This window comes from Sinocyclocheilus anshuiensis, unplaced genomic scaffold (genome assembly GCF_001515605.1).
Source record: "Sinocyclocheilus anshuiensis isolate Anshui unplaced genomic scaffold, SAMN03320099.WGS_v1.1 scaffold1946, whole genome shotgun sequence".
In the NCBI taxonomy this organism is placed as follows: Eukaryota; Metazoa; Chordata; class Actinopteri; order Cypriniformes; family Cyprinidae; genus Sinocyclocheilus; species Sinocyclocheilus anshuiensis.
Genome location: NW_015546151.1, coordinates 136,979 through 142,136, shown reverse-complemented (window position 1 = coordinate 142,136; position 5,158 = coordinate 136,979). Strand labels below are relative to the sequence as shown.

Genomic DNA, 5,158 nt, shown 5'->3' with positions numbered 1-5,158 from the left:
GCATTTAGACCCAACCAGTGTGTTTTGTCCTCCGCTCATGTGGAGTAATGTATTGTAAATGTGCTTAAAAATAACTGGGAAAATGGTTCCCTTGCCTCTAACTGTGTGCCGCCCCCTCCCAACTGTACTCTCTGTTAGCCGCTTGCCTTTCACTCTTCCCTTTCTATTTTTAACTGCCCCCAGGATCAGTCCTCATTCGCTCCTCCCTTGCGCTGTCTTATTGTTCGTCATCCACCCCTCCCTCGCCACACTCTCTTGTGTTACTCCAGCCGGTGTATGCGGGCTGCCCATGTAAATCTTTAATCAGTGCTGGCATCTCTGACACCAAAGATGCCAGGCTAAAGGGTGTGGATGTGTGTCCTGTGTCCTTGATGCCCGGTGAACAGGAAACCGAGCATGAATTCAAGCTTTTCAGCTCTTTCTATAAATGTGAAGCCTCTTTGCTTGTCTCCAAGCTATTTTTGCAAAGATGAACTGCGTTTGGGGGCTGACATGGCTTGCAAGCCAGGACAGCTAATCAAAAACGCTGTCATTTCCATGCTTTCATCAGCAGACACCCAGGTTTAGCATGTCTGAGAGTCCCTGGACTCATCTGTTTTTTTTTTTTAATTGAAAAAATACAGTTAGTTTTTATAGCCGAATTTAATGACATCTTTCTTCTCTCACAAAAGTAATAGCTTGCACTGTTTATCAAAATGCATAATTACACCTCCTATCAGTCTGTCTTTACACATACGTTGAGGTGTTGTGTATTTAGTCAGTTTGATAATTTACATTCTCCCTTCAGGAATATCCGGCTGACTCTGTCTTTTTCCCTGTAGTTGTGACTGGGGCCACCGATGGAATCGGAAAAGCCTATGTGGAGGAGGTAAGATTCCTCAGGTTTTATTTTTGTTTTTTTTCCCCTCTCTTCACGGAAATCACAATGAGTCATCAAACTAGAGGTCTCAGTCAGAGTTCAGGGAAAACTCCGCTCTCAAAGGTTTGCTTCGTACAGTCGACAAACCGGCAAGCATTTGCCACCCTGCTGCTTCTCATTTCTACCATTTGATGGCCTTTATGAATAGTGCTTTTTATTATATACTATTTTGAATGATTATACTCAACGAGATCTGATTGTGTAATAGTGTACTAGGATGAGTAGGATCATTTTGATGGTAGTATGAATAGAAATGGTTGATTTGATTCTGAAGGCTAGATTACTTATGATCTGATCCTGAGCGATTTAATGTATAATCAAAGTAAAGTAATAAAATTAGAATAATAATGTATAATGTGAAATGTTTCTGATTCTGTGCAGCTTGCTCGACGAGGTTTTGCTATCGTTCTCATCAGCCGTACTCAAGAGAAGCTGGATGAAGTATCCAAAGCTATCGGTAGGTATCTGCTTAGAACTTTTTAATAAAACTGTGTGGACCTCTTTTAATAAATGCAAGCAGAATTAATTTTTTCATAAATCATTACACCGTTATTCTGACAGATTTTCATGAAAGTGCTCGTATTATCAAAATGTTAGTAATACGAAAAAATACACCTGCTCCCAAATATGCATTATTCATGTGTGAAACATCAGAACATTTTGTGCTCTTTTAGGGGAAATAAAGACACTACATTTTCTTATTTATTTATTTACTTATCATAATAATATATAATAACTAAACCAGTTAGTTAAATGTGAAAATAAATTACACTGATTTATAACAGCTACATAGTCCATGTTCTTTTTTATTATAGATTACAATCATTCAGAGCGTGTAGTATTTTTCTGCAAAATTATCACTTTATAAAATTTTATATTATGCATATGGACAATTAGTCTATTTTGCATGTAAGGAAATTACTGGACCCAAACCTGAGAAGGGAGTCCAGAAGATCCCACAGCATTCCTGTACACATTCATACAGTTATAATTCACGGGGGTATTTTTATATTTATTGTGAATGAGCGTGGCCTATTTAAAAAATGATTGTATCTAAGGATTAATGAAGCATTTGTGAATCAGGAGGAGTGTTTTCAGGGAAGGTCCGCATTACATGCACTATGGAAAATATAAAAATCTAAACGAATTCAAAATATGTCTTTGAAAATATAATGTCAGTGGTACTAAAATAACACTGCTGTTCATTGACAAAGTTTGTAGCTTTGGTATTAACAATCTCCAAATGGCCAAATAACGTTAGGTTATGCCACCACTCTGTTTATTCATTATTTAAAAAAACTCTATTATGAAATTAAAACTCTGATCATTGCGTGGTCCTAAGTCTGTTGTTGTGTGTGCATTGTGTTGCTGTAGAAAAAATAATAATGAAAAAAAAAAAATTTGAATAATTTACAAATTTATTCGTATAATCATTTGTTGGTTGTTCTTTATACCACTGGCACCGCAAGAACAAAGCAAAAGCAGGATCTCCTAGTATGGCATCGTTGAATTAATGGAGCAGCAGTGGCTGAATCGCAGATGTCCCCCCCCATTCATTTTTTCTTGTCCTTTGGTTGGCTGACTTCTGATCTGAGGAGGATGGCATGATTTAGAGCATGCACACACGTGTGTGCGCCCATGTGCTGGTAAATGTGCGTTTGTGTTTGCTTGTGTGCAGAGGACCTGTGGGGTACCTATTCGTGTGTGTGTGTGAGAGAGAAAGTCGTGAGCAGTGAGTGCTGCTCCTGTTTGTGAGGCAGAGTGTGTCTCCCTCTGCTAAATGAATGTGGATGTTAATGAGTGGAGTTATTTTTAGCTCTGTGTTGAAAGGCAGGCACTCTGCCAATTGAGCTGCCTGGCTGCTGCAGCAGAGTGCGACTTCACTGGAGATGTCATGGCGGGGATGAGAGAGAGAGTGAGCCCAGTGACCTCCACTGAACACTGGCAAATACAGTCATGTGGATGCAGTTGGAATTATTTGACAAAAGTGATGGACATAATGACACTTACCTCTCTTACATGTGTGGTGTAGTCCTCCAGATGGGCGGGACTTCTGTGTGGTGTATATTATATTATACTTGTGTTTTATTCAATATTTATTAGGGATGAATGAATAATCAAATTAAACTAAAATCACAATATGGCTTAGTGGGGTTTGATGAAATAAATATGAGGTAAAATATGAAGCTGGGCACTGTAGAGATGTAACGGTAAATAAAAATGATTACATGATTATTGTGACCAAAATTATCACGGTAATCAATATTATCACAGTATTGTTAAAATAAAATAAATCCGTATTCAGTAGTTGTATGGTTAAAATCAGTATTGTTAAAATAAATAATTTCACCAAGTTTTATATTTAAAATCTAATTATCTAATAACATGTATGACTTTGAAAAGGTGTCATGAAATGTTAAACCTCACATTTCAGCATTTAATAAAGAAAAGGGTTAAGTCACAATGATAATTGATTAATAAATGATTTTATGTATTTTATCTGCTCCATAAATAATTATGTGTATATGTGTGTCTGTGTATATATATATATGTGTGTATATATATGTGTGTATATATATATGTGTGTATATATATATATATGTTTAAATAATTTTTTTAAATGTGTAGAATCCAAGCTTGTTTTTCATCAACCGGTCAGGTTGGCATGCAAATTCGGTCAGTTTTTTTGACCAGACAAAAAACGCACACAGGCTGAATGTAACTGTAACTCCACTCTCTGACAGTAGGTGGCGCTTATGGAACAGCAGCTGTTACAGCTGTTTCCCATAACCTCCATGGACAAAGCAGCATTGCGATTAATGCTGCCTTCACGTGCTATCGAAATTATCGTAAATACGAGCTTCATAGTCGGAATGTGGACATGAACAGCCTTAGAGAGGCCTTATGTCCAATTTCCCAGTAGGAAGCTTATATTTGCAATAATTCCGATAGCACGTGAAGGCACCTTAAGAACATAATTAGGTATTACATGAGCGAAAATGAAAACAAAATGCCATCAAATCTTTTCTAATGGTCAGAGCCTTCAGAGATACATTCATATATTGGACTAATTCATATATTCATTTGTATAATTCCCTTAGCACGCTTTTAAAACCTCCCAGCTTTCCACCATGTTTTCACGCAAAACGAATCTACTCTGCATGCTGTGCGCACGTGAGACTGTTACTTAAAACTTTGCTTTATGCTGGATAGTATTAATTTATCCTGAGTTGTTCAAATCGCGGTAATCTAATACGGTTTTAATGATAATTAAAATCTGAAATGGTAATACTAATCATGGGGAATTTTATCATTATTTATCGCAAACCGGTAATCGTTCCATCCCTAGGGCACTGTGATCATTTACTAAAGAGCAGCGCGTGATCCAGTGTTTTCATTGTCTCAGAGCACATGAGCTTATAGTATTCATTTGGGAATGTAACATGCAACTATCTTCCTTAACTATCTTCTTAACTTTTAATGAGAATTATTTATAACAGCTGTTTTTCCCCACCAAAATTTTGAATTTTTTTTTTTTTTTTTTTTTTTTTTTACAGTTAGATATAATAAAAGTAATATTTCTTATTGTTTAACATTTTCATTTAGTTGGAGTATTAATAATAGTAATAACATTATTATTATTGTTGTTGTTGTTGTTGTTGTTGTGTTATTCATTTCCAATTACAATTTTGGGCCAAAATGGGCAGTCTTACAAGCAACCACATCAAACCTGGAGCTTATTTTATTTTATTGCATTTTAAATCATAATTGCAATATTTATCCGAAGATTTACAATTAAATTGATCCAAATCATGCAGCCCTACAGCCACACAGTATTTATTTTGTATTTACATGTGAAACAGAAATTAGCAGACATCTGTTAATCAATCAAGTGGGATCTGACTAATGCTAATGACAGCACAGTGATGGCGTATTGGACAAAATATCAGAGTACTAGTATTTTATAGGGAAGTCGTGGCCTAATGGTTAGAGAGTCGGACTCGTAACCCAAGGTTGCGGGTTTGAGTCTCGTACCGGCAGGGATTGTAGGTGGGGGGAGTGAATGTACAGCGCTCTCTTCCACCTTCAATACCATGACTGAGGTGCCCTTGAGCAAGGCACCGAACCCCCAACTGCTCCCTGGGCGCCGCAGCAAAAAATGGCTGCCCACTGCTCCGGGTGTGTGTTCACGGTGTGTGTGTGTTCACTGCTGTGTGTGTGCACTTTGGATGGGATAAA

The 5,158-nt window shown here is 37.1% G+C and overlaps 1 protein-coding gene across 1 annotated transcript in view; it reads left to right on the top strand.

Annotated features, from left to right (window-relative positions):
- LOC107701268 (very-long-chain 3-oxoacyl-CoA reductase-B) overlaps positions 1-5,158 on the top strand; it is a 45,913-nt gene that overhangs the window by 31,602 nt on the left and 9,153 nt on the right. The gene's annotated exons all lie outside the window — the stretch shown is intronic.